The 21,695-nt window shown below is 38.2% G+C and overlaps 1 long non-coding RNA gene across 1 annotated transcript in view; it reads right to left on the reverse strand.

Moving 5' to 3' along the window:
• LOC126481663 (uncharacterized) overlaps window positions 1-21,695 on the reverse strand; it is a 775,701-nt gene that overhangs the window by 212,533 nt on the left and 541,473 nt on the right. The gene's annotated exons all lie outside the window — the stretch shown is intronic.

Below are 21,695 nucleotides of genomic sequence, written 5' to 3' on the forward strand. Positions count from 1 at the left end.
TTGGGATCCTCCTGCCTTTATGCCCTGAAGCAGAGTGTCTCTGAAGGCTGGCACTTGGCAACTGCCGAGGTGATACCCCATCATATTTTTCTCATCATGAGTATCCTCCAAGGCGTTTCTTCACAGACTGTTTTGACCTTCCCCCCCAATGTCGGCATTCCATCTCATGGGGGAGCCATGCTGCTCATACAGGATGACATTCATAGTCAACCTATCTCCCTGACTTTCTGCCTACAAGCTGCTGCAGTTCGCCTTTTCCTTCCTTACTTCAAGTTCTCCCTTTGTACAGTTCACATCCCTCCACCATTTGATATCAACAGGGCAGACTTCCTCTAGCTTATTAGGCAGCTACCTCTCTCCTTTCTGCTGCTCAGTGACTTTAATGCACACCGTCTCCTTTTGGGTTCTGCCAGAACTTGTCTGAGAGATGGCTGACCTTCTCAATCACCGTAATCTCTTCTGACTTAATACAGGAGCACCCATCTTTCTTTCAAAATCCACACACTCTTATTTCCATTTCAATACACTCTTCTGTGCTGCCCAGCTTGCCCATCTTCTCGAGTGATCCATTCTCTCTTACGCATACTTGAGTGACCATTTCCCATGTGCTACATGTTTACTGACTCCTCCCCATCTATATGAACACTCAAATGATAGCTTACTAAGACTGACTGGAGGCTTTACTCCTTCATGGCAACCTTCGACAAACATCATTTCCCCTATTTATGATGACCAGGTGCAATATCTTAAAGATGTTATCCCAACCTGCAGAATGTTACATACATCGCACTTTCTCTTTACCGCGGCATGTCCCAATCTCTTGATGAACTGAGTCATGCTCAGATGCAATTTGCGCATGGGGACATGCTCTCCACATTTTTAACCATCATCCTATGATAGTAAACTGCATATATTTTAAAAAGATGCATGGTCAGTGTCCTTGCATTCCTCAGGATAGCAAAGAAGCTAGCTGGATTCATTCACTAAGTCTTTTAATAGTTCCACTCCATCTTCTGTAATGTGAGACAACCTCCAATGGCTCTCTGGGATCAACATCCATTCACCAATTCCTGGTCTGACAGTAGCAGACGATGTTATCATGGATCCTACTGCTATCTCCAACACCTTGGGCTGCCATTTTGTGAAGATTTTGAGCTCCTCTCAATATCAGCCTGCATTCCTCCATCAGAAAGGATTTGGAGGTGGCTCAAGCGATACCCTTCTCTTCTCAGCATCGTGAGTGATACAACGCTGCCTATGCGGGAGCTAAATCATGCTCTCAGTTCAAAACATGTTATGTTGAATTTTTACTTTTTTGCATTTTAAAAATCTACATAGTTTCCACTTTCAATTCATACATAGTTTCTTCAGTTCAGAAGACTAAAATGATTTTTAAAATATTTTTGAATTTTCTTTTACATGGGTGTGACCCACTGTGATGCTGTTAAACTGCTGTCAAATCTTGTACTAATGAATGTAAAAGGATATGAGAGAGGAAATGTGTTCTGGCCAACCTGTAATAGTTCAGTGTATATCACTCGCACGATCATCATGTTTTTTTATGTTTATTTACTCTTTTGTAACCCTGAAAATATTCATAGTGAATTCTGTTCATTGAAGTCTCTATTTTATTGAAGGATAATCATGGGTGAACCTAAAGTGGCTAGAAATCCTCTGAAGGCTTTTAAGAAAATAAGAAATGTAGGAAAGCCAATGGTAGATGTTAGTACCATAAACAATAAATATGATAACGAAGTGTGTGAACCTAACTATCTTGCTTCAACTGCCCATTGCAGTGAAAGTGGAAAAGTAAGTACTTGGAAGAGGAAGCTAGGTTCAGTTAGTGAAAAGTATGAATATTTTATGGGAAAATCAGATGTGACTGAAAGATTTGATATGTCAGTTCTCAACTTAATTTTTGCAAACTGTGTAAGATGTACTCGGTGTAGTGAAGTTGGTCTGGAACACATTGTAAAAAAATCATGTAGGACTTGCCAGTGAAATGGAATTGAAGTGTGGTAAGTGATCATACATGACAACTTTCTGGAACAGTGTTTCAATAGCTCAAAATTACGAAAATGGTAGCAAAATCTATGAATGCAACATTAATGTGTCTATGCCTTGCATACAATCCATAGGGTGCTACAGTCGGTGCAGTTTCCTGAGGCACAATGAGTCTTCCAAATAGCACTTAGCAGTAATATCTAAAAATTGTAGATGTCCTCAAAAAACAAAGGTACACTTGAAATAATTTTGCAGCTAACTATAGTGGCAATAGTGGAGGAATGGAAGTGGCATGTGTTGCTAGCATATTTCAATGTTTTGTTGCGTGTGGTAAAGTGTGATATGTGAATTAATTTGGTGGCAGTGATTCTAAAAGTTTCAGACATCTTCAAGGACTGAACTGGTACACCAATGATGTAGTGTGGAAATTTGTGTGTATTGGACACATACAGAAACGAATGGGATCAAGACTTTGGTGACTGAAAGCTTCATACAAAAAAACAAAACCTCAGTGATGGCAAAGGATCAGATGGGAAGGGAAGGTTAACTGGCAGTGTAACTGACAAAATACAAAACTATTATGTATTTGCTATTAGGCAAAGTACACACAATGTTGAAGTGGAGATGGCTGTTTGGGTTTTTTTCAACCAATGAAAGTCCCCATCAAAGGAGAAAACAGCTGGTGCAACTACAACCAGGGATTGCTAACTGGTGATGTGCACACCTATAAACATAGTCTTCCTGATATTGTAAAGGGGTGATATAACCTGTTTTCAGAGACTTAGCGGCACCATAACTGTGGAAAAAGTATGCTCACAGAAAAACTCAAAAGCCCAATAAAAGTATAAATTAAACTGTGTTTTGGTGCCACATGGTGATCACAAACTCGTAACAGACTCAGCATCAAAATATGAAATAATTAAAGTGTTGCAAGAGGATAGAAACGTTCTGTTAGCGAGAATCAGTGAGCTAGAACAAGAACTAATCAAATATGTAAGCAGTGAAAAGTGGTGTACCGTAAAAAGCGCGTCGAACACACACAATTTAAAATCACAACTAAAAATGCACTCATGTTATAATGTATCTACAATGCCAATGGTATCCAGAAAAAGTGCGTCTAAACAAGTGCAGCTTCAGATAAAGAAACTGTTCTGATGTCAGCTGGTAAAGAGCCAATGCAATGTGTAAGTGTAACTGAAGTCAGTGTTTACACGGCAATCAGCGAAAACGAAACTGTAATGAACGATTCCAATAGTGTTCCAGAAGATAAAGCACCTGAACATATGAAACAAAGTTAAGAGTTAAGGAATGCATTACGGAATCTGAAAGTTTTATTAGTGAGTGACGGCCAAGACAGGTACTGCAGAAACATTCTGGAGACAAAACTAGACACAAAATATGACATTCAAAGTTTTATTGAACCAAATGCTCCTATCCGTGAAGTTTTTAATCGAATTGACAAATTAGCAGAAGACTTGAACGCAAGTGATACTCTTACATTAATGGCAGGGTTGTACGATACTGGAGACTCCTACAACAACATGTGTTATCAAGTGTTCTCCAACTCAGTAACAAGACAAACATCATTTTGCATCCAGTTCCCAAAAGATTTGACAAAGAACATATAACCGAAAAAATTGACATGTTTAATCATCATTTAGTTCAAACAGTGAACTGCTCAAAATTTTGCAACAAAAGTAGAATATCCATAAACTTTGAAATGGAATGACTGTCTCGTGATAAATTCACACGTCACAGATTCCACTTGAACAGACAGGGGAAGGAGCAAGTATGCAATAGACTGTCTATCTTAATTAAAATTAACAATCGTACAAACCAGATGCATGTATCCCTGAATCAGCCAGTCTACCCGAAGAAATCAATGTTTCACCAAAATAAATACAATGTGAAAACCAGTACAGTAGAAGTGCCTAAAATGAAACAAATGCTACTTGACAAGTGGATTACCATTACAAGCACCACAGTACATGAAAGGCAGGGAACTAGCTAGCAAGAAGACACCACCCACACCTCAAATCAAGGAGGATTTTTTACAGCTAACAATAGTAGATGTAAAAAAGAGGTAAGTGGTCTAGCAAGACACAATATAGTCCCTGTTTCATACTTTAAATTGTTCCATCAGAATGTTCAGTCTCTTTCCAATAAAATGAATGAAATACATATCTTGTTAAATGATATGAGTGATATTTCTGTTTTATGCTTTACTGAGCACTGGCTAAATAAAGACATGATAGAACTAGCACACCTACCTCAGTTTAAATTAGCTGCCACATTTTGTAGAGAAGTACGCAGGCATGGTGGTAGCTGCATATATGTTCGAGAAGATATAGACTTCACTAACGCAACCAAATTTGACAACTTATCTAAAGAAAGAGACATAGAACTCTCTATAGTAGAACTGCCAACTAGCAATTCTGTAATCATCTGTGTATATAGGTCACCAGATGGTGATAAAAAAGTTTTTTATAATAATATGGAAGAGCTGTTAGAGGACTTCAACACTGTTAAAAAATATTATCATTTTTGGACATTTCAATGTTGTAAATTTAAAGAAGAAATCAATGACATACTGAAGTCCTTTAACCTAAAACCAACTATAACCAACCCAACTCGTATTACCACTACTTCTGCAACAACCATAGATCAGGTGTTTGTAAATACAGATAAATATTTCTGCAACACACAGACTGCAAACACTGGTTTTAGTGATCACAATGCCCAAATACTAACAATCTCTATTCCAGGAAACATGAAAGCCAAGAAAACTAGAGCTATTGTGAGGAAGTTTAATAATGAAAACATAGATTACTTTTGTTCTCTCTTGAGAAGAGAAATATGGACTGATGTTTACAGTTCAAACAACACAAATGACAAGCTGGATAAGTCTATGGCCACATACAAATATTTTTTTGAAATAGCCTTTCCTAAACAAACGTCACTTATAAATTCTGTGTACAAACCAAATAAAGGGTTCACAACAGGAATAAAAATATCATACCAGAACAAAAGGAACTTATATCAATACTCATACCAAACCACAAATCCTGTATTTATCAATTACTTTGAGCAATATAAACAAATACTTAGACAGGTTATGACAAAAACAAAGAAAATTGAAAACAACAAACAAATAAAAAATTCCAGCAATAAGACTAAAGACACCTGGAGTATCATAAAAAGAGAAACAGGTACTACATCATTAGCACCCAAAAATATAGAATGTCATGAAAACAACAATAAAATAATCAACCCCACAGTAGTGGCTAATAAATTTAACAACTACTTTTATAATGTAGCACACCACCTGATTACCAAAATATACAACTCACAATCAGACAGCAATACACTCCAGTTAGATACAAAAATTCTTACAAGAACCCTATTCATGTCTCCAACAACACGTGAGGAATTATCTGTCATCATAAAAAGGTTACCCAATAAGTATTCAGCAGGTACTGATGAAACATCAGGTAATATCATCAAAGCAAGTGTAACATCTATCATAAAACCATTAACGGATATTTTCAATTCATCATTTGTGAGTGGTGTATTCCCGAAAAATCTGAAAATGGCAAAAGTGACACCACTGAACAAGAAAGGGGACAAACATGAAGCTGCAAACTATAGACCTGTATCAGTATTGTCAGGCTTTGGTAAAATTCTTGAAAAGCTATTTCTTAGAAGTCTGACAGCCTTTCTAAATAAAGAAAACATAATAAGTGATGCACAACACGGATTCTGAACTGGAAGATCAACACAGTCAGCTATTTATACCTTCTTAAATGAAATTCTAATTGCAGTAGATAATAAGCAACATGTGTCTGGCATATTTCTTGACCTTAGTAAAGCCTTCAATGTAATTGATCATAAAACTCTGTTGCAGAAGCTAGGTAACTATGGAATACGAGGCCTGCCAAACAAGTTGATACATTCCTACCTTCATGACCGTCAACAGATCACTCAGATAAAATACAAAGACATAAAAACACAAAAAAATTGTAATTTTTACAGTAATGCACAAAACTATACATATGGAGTTCCTTAAGGATCAGTCCTTGGGCCAATTCTTTTCATTCTTTATGTTAATGATTTGTCAGAAATATAACTAAAGGGACAACAGTACTTTTTGCAGATGACACAAATATCCTAATCAAATAATGTGATGAGGAAAGCCTACAAAAAACAGCTACAGGTATAATACAAAATTTGACACAATGGTTCAGAACAAACAAGCTAATAATAAATAATGAAAAAACAGTGACAGTCAATTTCCGCAATTCTCAGAAACTACATCCTGCAAGACCAATTTTTAAAATCGATGGAAAAATTGTATCATCGGTGAGTGATACAAAATTTTTAGGTATACATATTCAGCAAAACCTAAAATGGGAGACACATCTTAACCATGTAAATAAAAAGCAAAACACACTTGCGTACGCAGTAAGAATCCTTACACAAAATACAAGCTGTGCATCTGTGATCACAATGTACCATGGCAGTATTCAGTCACTGCTGATGTACAGCATTATCTTTTGGGGGAACTCCGTGGGTACAAACAAAACATTTAGGCTACAGAAAAAGATCGTTAGAATAATAAGCCATGCTAAGTACAGAGGCTCCTGTAGACCAATATTTAAAAATCTCAATATATTGCCTCTTCCTTGCTTATATATGTATGAAATATTAAATTTCACAAAAGGAAGTATTTTAAAAGATGGAAATATCTTCAAGTATAACAGTGATTACCACCCTCGTGATATTAGGTGGAAGCATTACTTTCATGTCAATACAGTAAGTACAAACATTTGTGAGAGAGGAATGTATCATACTGGCATACTGTTGTACAATCACATGCCATCCTATTTGCAACAGATGCAAAATTTACAAAAGTTTAAAGTGAAACAGAAAGAGTACTTGCTTGACCACTACTTGACCACTGCTTCTATTCTGCTTCCGAGTTTTTAGAGTATCAGAAAAGTGTAGTCTAACTGCTCAAATAGGCTATCATTTTATTTAATTGTATTGAATTTGTCATCAATATTCAACATGTATTGAATAATTTTAAATTATTTTTCCTTTCAAAATAACAATGTGTATGATGTTGTATATACTGTACCAACCTGACTTGTCCTACATTGTTCGTGCAAAATATGTACCTAAACATGATTTACAGGACCAATAAAGAAATACAAATACAAATGCATAGCCAAGAATTCACAAGACTGTATTTGTGAGAAAAGGAAACAGTTCACTTTGGTGTGTGTGATGATGTTGCTACTTTCAGTGATGGCAACATTGTAAGGTGCAAAGTATTTCAAAACATAGGAATGAAGGTAGGTTTCAACATGGTATGAATGATGCTTGCCTTAGGTATGTTACATCTTCAGGCTACTGACAGGAAATAGCCTAAAAAAAACAAGCAAGAGAACAGAGAGAAAGCTGCTAGAGGAGTTTGTAGAAGAAAAGGTAATCCATCTTATGAATCTGGAATGCACTAAAAAGGTGATCCAAACTTTGTTGCTCAATTCCTAAAAGTTTTATTTTTTCATATACGTTCCATGTTTTCTCAAGATCTGCCAAGCCATTTTGCTTCAGATCTTCAGGAAATGTAATACAGTCCCTTCCACATAACTTAACACAGTCTCTTTCCAGAAACCTTTATATTTCTTTATAAACAAAAAATGGCAAAAAAGTAGAGAAATTTCATTCAAATGGAAGAAATTAATCTCTAACAACTGAACTGAAACTTTTAAAAATTACTCTGTTAAGCCGTAGCCAATACTCCAATAGATAACCTACCAAAATTTCAACTTGCTAGGTCAAATACTTTCTGATTAACCATGTTAAATAAGTGCTGTTTTAACGTTGTAAAGATAGCGCTTTCCAGAGACCCTTAACCTTGTTAAGACATTGATAACTCAGCTGACTCCCGTATTCATTAGTGGTAGCAAAACCTGCAAACATTGAAATGAAAATGTACAGTGGTATCCGAAATAGAAAAGTATGAGGGTTACTCCAAAAGAAATGCACAACATTTTCATAAAAATACAATTTTCATTCTGCATGTGTGAAAGTTTTACAGTGTGTAGATACATCCTCCCCACTTGATTCCAAACTTAGTTCAACCTGTTCCCGTGAGTGGTGCCGTCACAGCATGTCTTCTAGATGGCTGCTACACTTGATGTTCGTCAGAAGCAACATACTGTCATAGAATTCTTGTGCTGTGAAAACGAGACAGTGGGAAACATCCACAAGAGGTTGAAAAAGGTGTATCAAGATGCTGCTGTCGATCGCAGTACAGTTAGTCAATGGGCAAGCAGGTTACATGATGAAAGCAGGCACGGCAGTATTTAGGATTGTCCCTGCAGTGGCAGGCCTCATACTGCACACTCTCAAGACAATGTGCAGAGAGTTAACGAAATGGTGACTGCTGACAGATGCATCACAGTGAAAGAATTGTCACACTACCTTGGGATAGAGGAAGGAAGTGTTTGCAGAATACTGAAAGTGTTGGCGTTAAAAAAGGTTTGAGCTAGGTGGGTTCCCAGGGTGTTGACAGTGGCTCACAAACAAAAACAATAAAAAGGTATGCAGAGAACTTTTGGAACAGTACAAGAATGGTGGAGATGAATTTTTTGGAAGAATTGTGATTGGTGATGAAACATGGCCCTGTCATTTTTCATCAGAGATGAAGAGGCAATCAATGGAGGGGCATCATGCAAATTCAACAAAGGAGAGGGGAGGGGGGGGGGGGGGGAATTCAAAACCTCACCTTCTGCTGGAAAAGTTATGGCTACGGTGTTTTTCGATTCTGAAAGACTCTTGCCTGTGGGCATCATCCCAAGTGGAACCACCATAAATTCTGATGCATATGTAATGACACTGAAGAAACTTCAAGCTCGACAGAGTCGTGTTTGACCACATTGGCAAAAGCAGGCTGTTTTGCTGTTGCATGACAATGCACGGCCACATGTTAGTCAAAGAACCATGGAAGATCACAAAACTCGGATGGATAACACTGAACACCCTCCTTACAGTCTGACCTGGCTCCATGTGACTGTCATCTCTTTGAGAAACTGAAAGACTCTCTTCATGGAACAATGTTTGATGATGATGATGATGATGATGATGATGATGATGATGATGATGATGATGATTTCCTTGTGCCTTGTGCACACCGCCAAACAGTGGAGCCAACAGGTTGGTCCAGAATTTTACCATGTGGGTATACAGGCGCTGATTCCAAGATGGCATAAGGCAGTTGAGAGGAGTGGAAATTATGTGGAGAAATGAAAATATTGTTCCTAAAGGATGTATCTACATACTGTAAAACTTTCAAACATGTAGAATATAAGATGGGTTTAAAAAAAAAATAGTGTGCCTTTCTTTTGGAGTGACCCTCATACATAGTTCAAGCATTTAACACTGTGATTAGGAAGAACCAGAATTTCATACAAAAATGAATTTAAATTCAGTCTGCTATTAAATTGCTGTGGTTGGCAGCAGTCAAAATCATAAACCTTTACCAATATCTATCCAGTTTTATTAAAAATGAAACTCCTCCAGCTGTGTTTAAGATTTTATATTTATTGGGCTACTAGTTTCGACATTGCACCAACGCTATCTTCAGGCACTATATAACAGCAGCATGCATAAAACTAACAATGTCAGACATCAGTAGTGTGAGCTAGTGTACAAAAGAAATATATTATAAACATATTATAAATATGATGAATTCATTAAAAGTAGTTACATTTTGTTCATAAATAAGTGAATAGTCAATATATTTAAACTAGTAATTTTATACAAGAACGGGTTTATGTGGATAGGTGAAATAATTGAGTATTATGGTGTAGTGATGGTCATCCAAGTAAGTGGGTGACAAGGCATTTCAATGATTGTTGTTAACTTATGTCAACTCTTGACTGGATTACGTATAACAATATGAGAGTTATACTTTGCGTACCTTACGCTGTACTCTTCTTCAGTAATTAGTTATTAGAGGAACTAAAAGTATTTTAGATATGTGACGAGCTGCTTTGATTGACAACACCCTGTTTACTTCTATTTGGAGCATTGTTATGTACTTCATTGTTCTTTTACATTAGATTACCTTAGACCTGGGTCATGGCCTTAGTGAGGCACCGACATTGAAACGGTACGTTTTGGTGGCATGTTAGCTTATGTTTCTCTTGTTGGAATGAGTAGATTAATTAATTGACTCATATGCATTTATTTTACACCACTGAATACCTTGTAATATATTAACTGGGTTCCAAACCATTCTTCCACTTCCTCCTCACTTGTGTTTCATATTGTTATGAATGATGATGTTTCAGTAACCTGTTCCACTTTGTTACTTTATAGTGATGATGATACAGTGTTATGCAAACTTAAATCCTTTCCACCTTTCCCACTATTCACTATTTATAAACAGTGGAATCAAACCCAGAATGAGATTTTCACTCTGCAGTGGAGTGTGCGCTGATATGAAATTTCCTGGCAGATTAAAGCTGTGTGCCGGACCAAGACTCGAACTCGGGACGTTTGCCTTCTGCAGACAAGTGCAAGAGCACTTGCCTGCGAAAGGCAAAGGTCCCGATTTCAAGTCTCGGTCCGGCACACAGCTTTAATCTGTCAAGAAGTTTCAATGGAATCATACCTTACATATGTCAGATTGGCAATGCGTATTTTCCTTCCTGTTAGTTAAACTATGCACACAAAGAAGAGTTTTAGGGTATTCTTATTTGCTTTTAACACAATTTTAGTACTGTTTTATGCCTATATTATTCTCTCTAAGAGTAATGGCACGTCACCCAGACTTACATACACCCCCATTTTTATTCTAATGTCTGGTATTGATCTGTAACAGAAATAACTGTGCATATTTAACATCATTTGTACCATAAAAATTGTTAATGTCAAGGTAAATTGCATCTTAGTGAAAATGAATTAAATGTAACTACTTTTAATGAATTCATCCTGTATATAATCCATTTATAATATATTATTATTTTGTACACTAGCTCAGAGACTACATGTATGGTGTTGTTACATAGGGCCTTAAGATGATGTTGATGCAACACTGAAGCTAGTAGCCAATATAAAGTCTTACGTACAGCTGGAGGAATTTCATTTTTAATAAAAATTATACCAGCTGTGCCCCACCTTCATCCAGTTTAAATATGGATGTACGAAGAATATCTGAACTACTGGACTGAGCAACAAGCCAATGTGACAAACCACTGCCACCTATGTTAGAGGCAGCCACAGGTGGAGTATACAGCCTTGATTACTGATTAGCTCCATGTGAGCAAATATGTACCCATCTGATGATCAGTAATAGCCAGGAACCTCTCTCTCCACTCCCCGTGCCCTCCCCCCCTTCTCCCTCCCTCACTCTCTCTCTCTCTCTCTCTCTCTCTCTCTCTCTCTCTCTCTCTCTCTCTCTCTCTCTCTCTCTCTCTCTCTCTGTGGTTTTCTTTTTTTTCCGGGTTGCGGTGGGGGGGGGGGGGGGGCGGGGCGAGGAGGGAGGGAATGTCTCTGGACAGGTGCCTGCATCTCAGCAGAGTGCTGCCCCCTCCCCCAGAAATGCCATTGACTCAGTTATCTGCTAATTAAAATTCCACTAATTGAGCCTCTGTAGACAGGAAACTATTGACTGTATGGGTACCCAACAGTATAGGAATAACGTTGAGACTGAGCACTGCAGGGTTTGTGTTGCTGGTTGTGTATCGTGACGTGCGTTATTTCTCTTACACAAAATTTTTGTTGTACAATCAACCATTTTTCATGGGGATCCCCTCAGGTAGCGGAAGTTTAATTATAACCACCATATACAATGTAAAAATGTAGAGTCTCAACCTACTTCCAGAGTGCAAGCACGAAATTGCTCCTACATATGTCGATGGCTGTCCATGAGTGGTAATTCCCTGCATCATCCTTACTGAGAAGTACTCAATGTAGTAACAATTTTGTTCTTAACTCAACCAGCCATGATTTTGGTAAAATTCATTGGTGTTGTATAGAGTAGAGTGTCTTGCTGGAGTCAAGGAATACTGTATCCACGTCAGTGCCTCAAACTCTGGCTTTTTGTGTGAAAAAAGCAAAGTTTTATTTTTGTGTGATTGCTGTTTTTGCAGTCCATACCAGTTAGAACCTAGGACATAATTCTGGTTGATACACTTCATTGTGTTTGATTTCAGAATACAGGGTATTTCAAGAAGTACCAACTGAGTAAAAAAAAAAAAAAAAAAATATCACAGCTATTATGTTATTTGAGATGTGTCCATGAATAACACACTGTAGGAAAAATAAAACTCTTGAGTTTTGCATGGCTCCCACTAGGTAGCAGCACTGTGCATCCACTTAAGTTCTAGTAAAAATGGTGTGCAGTGGCAGTATGTAATAACTGTTTAGCATGGCTTTCATACTAGGTATGGTGTGGATCCTCATACAGCACAGAGCATTAGATGATGGCATGAACAATTCTGAGAAACAGGTTGTTTGTGCAAAGGCGAATCCCTGGGCCAGCCCCAAGTGTCTGACATGGCCATTGAATGCATCTGCCACAGTTTCACAAAGAGTCGGCAAAAATGTGTTCACCATGTAGCTCGACAGTTCAACATGCCCTCAATGTCCCTCTGGCTTGTGTTGCGAGGACGCTTACACATGAAACAGTACAAAATTCAGCTACTGCAAGCTCTTTGTGAAGGCGAAAACAAAAACATTCTGTAATTTCATTCTTGGCAAGATGGAGGATGATAGTTTCCTTCCATGTCTAGTGTTCAGTGACGGGGCAACATTTAATGTAAATGGGAAGGTTAACCATCGTTATGGGAGAATATCAGGTATGGAATGAAAAGGTGTCTGGTCCAGTTTTCTTTGCTGAGAACACTGTTACAGGTAGCACATATCTCGATATGCTTCAGATATTTTTTTTTCTTTTTTTCCCACAGTTGGAGACTGGTTTACATGGCTTCGTTTACCTACAGGATGGGGCTTCGCCATGCTGGCAACTGGAACTGAGGGAATTTTTCAATCAAAGGATTATTCAATGATGGATTGGTTGCACTGGACCAAATGATTCGGCCTTATATTACTGGCCTCCAAGTTCACTGGACCTGACCAAATGTGATTATTTCTTGGGGGGGGGGGGGGGGCTATACAGACTCTGTTTATGTTCCTCCCTTACCAACAACAATGAGTGAACTGAGATGTCCCATAATAGCAGCTGTTGAAGCTGTAACCCAAGACATGCTCACTGCAGTGTGGGAATGGTTTGAATACCGCATTGACATATGACATGAATCTCAAGGGGGGCATATTGAAGACCTATAAAAAGATATGAGAAAACATTTTAAGTTTTCTGTTCATCAAAAAACAACTCATTGTATTTGTTTATTAGTTTCAGAAATATAGGCATGCCAAAGCAGATGAATCTTTTTGATACACCCTATATATTCTAGTATTCTGTAATGGATGGGAATCAGTGACATGAAATTAGGTTTGCGGTTCACTTTTGGTAGCCTCCTCCTAGGTGGGTAAACTTCTTTCCAGCCACTGGCCACATTTTTTTCCTTGAGAGATCAACAATATACCATATTAGAATTAACATGGGAGCAATCTCTGCTGTATGTTGTGTATAGAATAATGGAGATTCATTTGGGGCACAAATCACTTCTCAGGTTTAGGGATTTTTAACTGTTTCTAAATGCCACTGACACAAATAACTGAATCACTCATTTTTGCAGTGGTGTGAGAAGTTTGGCAGTTCATCACCTTCCTTCGAAAAGGAACACTGGGAAATGCACCAATGCATTTCTGCTTTCCTTTTCTACCCATTTAACAAAGACCAAAAACAGGGGAAAAATCAGGTAGTCACAGATATTTGTACAGTGACAGGAAGGAGTGTCATGGACAACATACTAAGAATCCCCACTGCTGCTGTGTGCTGTGTTGTGTTGTGCTGTGCTGTGCAGTGGTGGTGGTGGTGGTGGTGGTGGTGGTGGTGGTGGGAGTTTAAAGGTAACTTTATATGTTTTTTCTCAAACACATCAAAAACCACAATTTCTGGCAGATACAATTCCCAGTACACAATTAAATTACATTAAATATTCTACAATAAGGTACTCCCTAGGATTACTACTGCCTGCATTGCAGGCATTGCAGGCATTGTAAAAATGGCAAATTATTAAAAATAGCATTTCAGGGGTATAAAAGATGTAACTATTAAATGAAGTGGTTTAGGAACAAATATTAAATGTGTGTACCAGTGCAGTGAAGTCATATTCAGAGAAAAATTGTGTTCTGTGGGTGTAACAGGATGTATCAGTGCAAGGGGAGGCAGGTGTCCATATTGGGGTTGTGCAGTTCCCTGTTCCGTAGGCCTGCATATAGGCAAAATCTATATAAATCTCTGCACACTGCTCTGTCCTGTCAAAGGGTAATTGATTATCAGTCATCCTGTATGGCAGATGCAATATTCTTCCAGGAAATGCGACTTCCCACATTAAAAGTGTTGCTCTTGTATGTTTACAGACAGACTATACCCCCCAGAATTTCCTCTCCATTCCCCTTTGTGCATAGGCGAAATAACTTGACAGAGGTTACGCTTGTATACTGGGGCTATTTTCAGTTTATCAAGTAAGTACTCGTTTGCAATTGCTAAGTGAGTTGTCGTGTATAAATGCCCGACAGCTGTAGCTGTCAACTGTCTACCACACTAAAGAACCTGCACAAAGTGTAATGTGCCATCTATACTTATTAGACAGTGTCAATTTTGTGGCTCCTTTCACTGCCTGGAATACTTTCTGCAGTGTGAGGGGTGTCGAATGCATCACACTGGCCTTAACTTTCTGACCAAATGACGAGGTCCAGAAGTTGAAATTCTTGCCTGCATCAGGTCACCCAGGTGATGTAGAACTTAATGTATGTTGACATAATTCCAACAACACATTACAGCAGATTACTGTTTTCAGCTCATTCTGTGAGTACCAGCAATTATGCTTAAGAGAACAGGACAGGAAATGCTGGGAAAGTATGTAAACTTAAAAGAGCAGCACGTGCTGCACAGGATGAAGGAGAATCAACAGAACAGTGTGCAGCAATTTACGTGGATCCTGAGAGTAGCATTTTTTGTGCTGCTATTGACAAACTCATTTGTGTGTACTGTGTAGTGCCAATGCACTTTGTGGAAATTAAATAATCGTGGACACCTCTGCACAGTGTCACTGGTGATTTGTAGGGATAGCTGTGGAGTGTAGATACAGCTCAGTGAGACGACCTGTACTTGCTTCTTGTGATGTAGTTGGGTACCTAGACTAGGGAATCACGTGCTTGACCTTAAATCTGAAGTCCTGCAAATGTGTGAACTGCATGCTCACAGTCCGGCAGCATACTTCTTCTCACACTACCGCCTTCCCACTTCTCTGCCTCCACCCTGTTACACCCCCGGAACACGATATATTTCCCTTAACCTTTTCGCTGCTGTCGGCACATATACACATCCTGCAATGTCATTTCCTAGTTCCGATGGATGTGTGTACGTACACCACTCAGGTTCTCCTACAGTGCTGTGGATCTCTGAATGTCTCCTACACTGCTCTTGCCTCACTGTTGTGGTTGAGCTACTTCTGTATCTCAGAAAATAAGAGTGTTAAAATTATTTATTGTACAACAATGTGCCTCATTGTGCGATATCATTTGCAAAAACCTTGTTTCAATAATATCTGAAATCATTTGAGACAAGATGTCTATTAGGACCACACGATTCACGATGTACGAGGACACGAGTGGGCCCATCGTGTGCGACAGTCTTCTGGGTATAAAACTTGATAACTAGGTAACAAAAAGATATACAGCTCTCCACTGAGTTTTAAATAAGATTTCAGTATCTTATCTGCATTTCATTCACTACAATGTATGAGCTAAAACCAGTTGTGCAAGAAAGCTTATGCCATGTATTTTTACATCTGTGAATGCTTTAAAATTCTGTGAATTTGTTGCAGCACAGTAAGTATGATAGAAAATGAAAAGGAACACACGTCTTCATGGAGTGAAGATGTCAGACTGTGAGATGTACAAAAGTCTGTGTGTTTTTTTTTTTTGAAAGATGGCATAAGAATTTCATATTAGCCAGAATGCCGTCTCTCAGCACGGGCATCAGGCATCAGCATCTGGTGAGCAGTACAGCCAAAACAAATGTTGTCTTTGCACAGAATGCAGAGGGCACATATCTAGCAGTGAAGGGGTTAATATGCTCCACTGCACTTTGATGGCACATTGTAAATATTTGTTCCAAAATCCACTTCATTTAGAGATAAACATTAATTTTTTACCATCAGAACATTGTACTGAGTTCACAAGTAAATCAACTGAAGATAATTGCACCTGTTTCAGGTCTTAGTTTAAGATTTTTTTGTCATCCTTTGCGGCATCTGAAGATGGCCTTTCAAGTCTGAAAACAGTTACGGTTGTTCCATAAAGTGATTCTGCTGAAAATAAATAAAATACCTTACTAACATCAATTATCTGGAACTTTTCCATCCCCCACTATGTGGAAACTGTTAATCCTAGACAAAAATGAAAAGGACATTTGTTTTTAGCAAATTTAATGTAGGTTTTTTTTTTTGGAATGTATGTTCACTAGAAGTAGAGTTATGTAAGAAGAATATAGGAAAGTAAACTTTTCAGTACCCCCCACCATCACTGGTGGGAATTTTTAGTATAGATGCTGTTTATAAACACACTCTTCTAGCATTGTAGGAAATTTTGTGAGTGCACAAATTTTCCCCTATTTTTCCTTTGGTGACTGGACTATACCCTCAAATATCATTTCTGTGTAATCCATTAATGTATGTGTGCTAACTATGTTGCCACTGTTGTCATTACCATATGACCAGAATTTGTCTCTTCATGAGAAATCATTAATTATGTTCTGCTACAGTGGTCACTGAAGGTCCCCCATGCCACTAACCATGGTCCTTGCCTAGGCTGTGTGACTTAGGTGGGTTGCTGAATGAGGACAGTGCCATCAAGTAGTTGCAGGAACAGCAGTCAGCATGATTGAATGATGTGGTCTTGTAAAATCAGCCTGCATTCCCTTGGAATTCTGATACTGCAAGTTTCTGAAAGCAAGGGGAAATTAGAGCCAACACTTTTCCAGTGAGCATTCAGGTCTACTGCATGACTTAATGATAGGGCAGCCTGTTGATAAAATATTCTGTAGGTAAAATAGTCGTGTCCTCTTCAGGTATTCCACTGCACTTTCCGTCATTTCAACCCCGTGTCCGTCTCGGTTGCAGTTACAACAAAAATTACAGATCTTAGGGCAGTAGGTTGGACAAAAGTCTCATCATCGCTTGACATTTTGTCAGGCTTTTGTAGATTTCCATCAAAGTCAAATGGCTTCTCCAGCTCATGACATCTTATCTCTTGTCACTAAGGATAAATATTTACTTATTTTTCCATCAATAAAGTCATTATTCCTTTGTTGTTGGTGTTGTTGTTGTTACAGCTAATTCACATATTAACAGTCAAAAATATCAAAATGTTCCAAAACTGATAAAGAATTACTGCAGAATGTTTGCAGTTGAATAAACATTTCTACAAGATACAAATCCAGTGTAATGTATAGCACACATGTGAAACTTGTGCAACAAAGCAGTGGAAAGAGTATTTTTGTGCTACATGGCGCTAATATTCTGTTGACAATAAAATAGCATCTGCTGAATGTAATTAGCATGAGAATAAATGAACTAAAATGCACACTTGAAGCATCTTGACGTTGCTTTGCTGTCCTTCCACTGCAGACATTAGGCAAACTGTACCTGCCCACTCCCAGTGCTGCAGTTTACTCTTGTGGATCATGAACCCTCACAGGAAGTGAGTAAGCTGTTAGCAAATGTATCTTTGGTGTTACAGGGATTATGTAAGCAGACAAAAGGTACTAGTTTCATGTGTCTCATGTGGGGGAAAGTACGAAATTCAGTAGGTGGGACTTGGATACATTGTATAAACCAGAGATCTTTGAGAGTTTGAAGGAGTGTCAGGCAACATTGAACTAAACCAGGGAAATTAATACAGTAAATGATGAAGAGTTAGGTTTGAGAGATAAAATAGGGAAAGCAGCAGAATGTCACACATGTAAAAAAAAAAAGAGAGAGATTTGATTAACGAAAGGAGAAAATATAAAATATGAAGCAAATGAGGCAGTCAGAAGTGAATACAGATATCTAGAAAATAAAATTGACAAATTGTGAAATGGGTAAGCACAAATGGCTGCAAGACAATGGCTAGGCCTAGGCCTAGGCCTTAGAGCCATGCATAATTTGGATAAAGATGAGTTGCTTCTATGGGGAAAATTAGAGACCATTGGAGAAAAGAGAAGCAGCTGAAGGAATATCTAGAGCTCTGATAGCTGGCCAGTACCAAACAAAGAAGGGGAAGCTGAAAGGTGGAAAGAAAATATAGAGAATTTGTATAAAGGGAAACATACTTGAGGACAATATTACAGCAATAGAAATAGTAGGTGAAGATGAGATGAGAGATATGATAATGCAAAGGGAGTATGATGGAGCACTGAAAAGCCTAAGAGGAAATAATGTCCATTGAGTAGGTGACACTACATCTGAAGTACGGACATCAGTGGGAGATTCAGCAACGAAAGAATTATTGATCCTCAAGTGCCGGATATGAGATGGGCAAAATATCCTTGTGCGTCAGGAAGCATGTAAAAATTCCAGTTTCAAAGTAGGTAGGTGCTGACACGTGAATAATACTGAACTGTGAGCCTGATAAGCTATGGCTACAAAATAAAGAATGAATTTCTTACATGGAAAAAGCATTACAACTATATCTTGGAGAGCAATAGTGTCAGTTCTGGAACAACAATACCAAACTAACCACTTACCCTAGAAGGGCTTGAAGAAAGGCAAACATGTGTTCCAAACATTTGTAGATTCAGAGAAAGCTTTTAATAATATTGTCTTTACAACCCTTATTGAAATTTCCAAGGTAGTGGGTGTGACATGCAGTGAGTGAAAAGTTATTTATGACTTCAGAAATCAGACTGCAGTTACAAGAGCTTAATGACATAAAAGACGGTTGTGGTCAAGAAGAGAGTGGGACAGGAAGGTAGTTGATCTACAGTTTTATTCATTCTACAGTTACTTTTATGGTGTGCAAACCACTGTGCAGTGGATGGCAGAAGATATTTTCCACTGCACGTTGTTGCAGTTTTCGTGCATTCCATTCATATATGTATAGTGGGAAGAATGATTGTTTAAATCCTGTTTACACACTGAATTAGTCTAACCTCATCTTTGTGACTGCTGTGGAAATGGTACATAGTGGGTTGTAGTATATTCCTAGATTTATCACTTGAAGCTCATTCTACCAACATAATAAGTAGGTTTTCACAGGGGAGTTTTTGTCAATATTAAAGCATTTATCAGTTAAGTACTTTCTGAATATTCATGGCACTCTCCCAGAGGTCAAACAAATCTGTGACCATTCATGCTTCCCTTTTCTGTATATGTCAATTATTTGTCACAGTTCCCACACAATGTATGCAGCGTCATTCATAGACTGACTGCATTTCCCTCATTATCTGCCAATGAACCTCATTCTGTCAACCTACTTTACATATGATTGAGACTCTGTCATTGTTCTAAGAGGGTGATTCAAATGAAAATCTTAAAAGTGTAGTAATATTTTTAATTGGAACAGTGGACAAAACACTTGCATGTCATTTTTCAATGTAGTCTCCCTGATGCTGAATGCATGTATTCCACAAATTTGGATGTGCATAGATACCAAGATGAAAGAATTATTTTGGTCATGTGTGTAGCCAGTCGTGCACTGTGTTTTTCACCTCTTTATCACTTCTGAAATGCTTATGTACCGTTGCTTGTGAGTGTGCATTTAACAGGTGATTCTCTAGGAGTGTGGTCTGGTGAATGAAGAAGATGTATCAGACATTCAAATTTAATTTCCTGAATAATCTCAATCTCTTAAGGACTGTGTGCAATTTGGCATTGTCTTGCTGTAGCAGTATTCTTAAAGTCAAGAGTCCTCATCATTTACTACTGATTTCTCAGCATTTCTGAATAAGTAGTTCTAGTTACCATCACTCCACAACCTACATAATGCTCCAGAATTATTCCATTTGCATTCCAGTAGAGAATGAGCATGACTTTTCCAGCAAACACCTGAGTGTTGATATTTTTGGTTTCGGAAATGAGGTGTGTTGCCATTCGTCGCTTGAATTTTTCATTTCTCATTGGTGAAAGTGGACCCAAGTCTCATTGATTGTAACAATTTTTCTCAGAAATGCACCTTCACAGCCACTGACATGATGCTCTTTCGATTCGACAGTCAGCTGACATGGTATCCAACTCAAAAACATCTTATCGAACTGCAGTACATTGTGAACAATATTCTGTGCTGAAGCAGTATTAATCTTCAAACTTGTAGCTATTTTGTTCTGAGTCAGGCGTCTATTATCTTTTGCAAGCTGCTCCTCTAACTCAGTGTTCTCATGCGTTACTACACAGTGAGCCTGCACTGGTCTTGGGGCATCCTTAACAGAAATTAGACCACTTTCAAACGTCCTACACCACTCATACCCTTGGTGCAATGACAAACGCAAACCATCATACTGCACTGTCTTTCTGTTATGAATTTTGATACCACACTACAGAAACAATGCATCGCAGTCTTGCTCATTTGCAGTGCATGTTGACAGGGAAGCAGCCATATTGTTGTGGATGGTGCTGTCTTCTGTCTGTCGTTCTGAACCCCAAGGAACACTACTGCCACCTACCAACCCCAGAGCACAACTTTCCGAAATTTTGTTGAACTTCTAAGTCTTCACTTTCAATCACCCTCATATTTTGTATCGGTACATCCATTTATCTCCACAGATTCTGATTGTCACTCATGGTACTACAGTTATATAGTAGTACATATTTTTGTTTTGTGAAGTGCACAATTTCACATTGCAAACATTTAAAAACAAGTAGCCAAGCTATATACCACTTTTAAATATTCTAAAGGTCTGACTGAATGTTTGGGCAGCTTCTCTTGGACAATACTTCATTACAGATAACTGTATCATCCACAAGAAGCCAGAGGTTAATAATGTAGATGAGGCCACAAATGTACAATAAAAATGACGACAGTCCTGACACATTTTCCTAGTACACACCAGATTTCACTTCTACATCTGTCAATAACTCTATGCCAGAGTTAGCACACTAGCTGTGTGCTTCCTATCAAAGAATCCTCAGCCCAGTCATAAATTTTTCCTTACTCTCCAATGGTCCTACTTTTGATAATAACCATAAGTGTACAGAGTCTTATGCATTTCAGAAATAGAGAAGTACTGAATCTACATGACGTCATTGACCCAAGGCTTTCACTTGAGTGCAGTGGACAGTATGTTGAGAAGATGAATATCAACAAAGCAAAACAATGTAATGGTATAGAGGCAAATTAAATCAGGGAATTATGTTAGGAAATGAGACGCTACAAGTATTGTGAATTTTGCTATTTGGGCAGTGAAATGGTTTTCAAAGCAGAAGGGCAATTAAATGCAGACTGGCAATAGCAGTTTATGAAAAAGAGGGCAGGTTAACATCCAATTTCAGTTTAAATGAGAGGAACGT

The sequence above is a fragment of the Schistocerca serialis genome, chromosome 5 (assembly GCF_023864345.2).
Source record: "Schistocerca serialis cubense isolate TAMUIC-IGC-003099 chromosome 5, iqSchSeri2.2, whole genome shotgun sequence".
Taxonomy (NCBI): Eukaryota; Metazoa; Arthropoda; class Insecta; order Orthoptera; family Acrididae; genus Schistocerca; species Schistocerca serialis.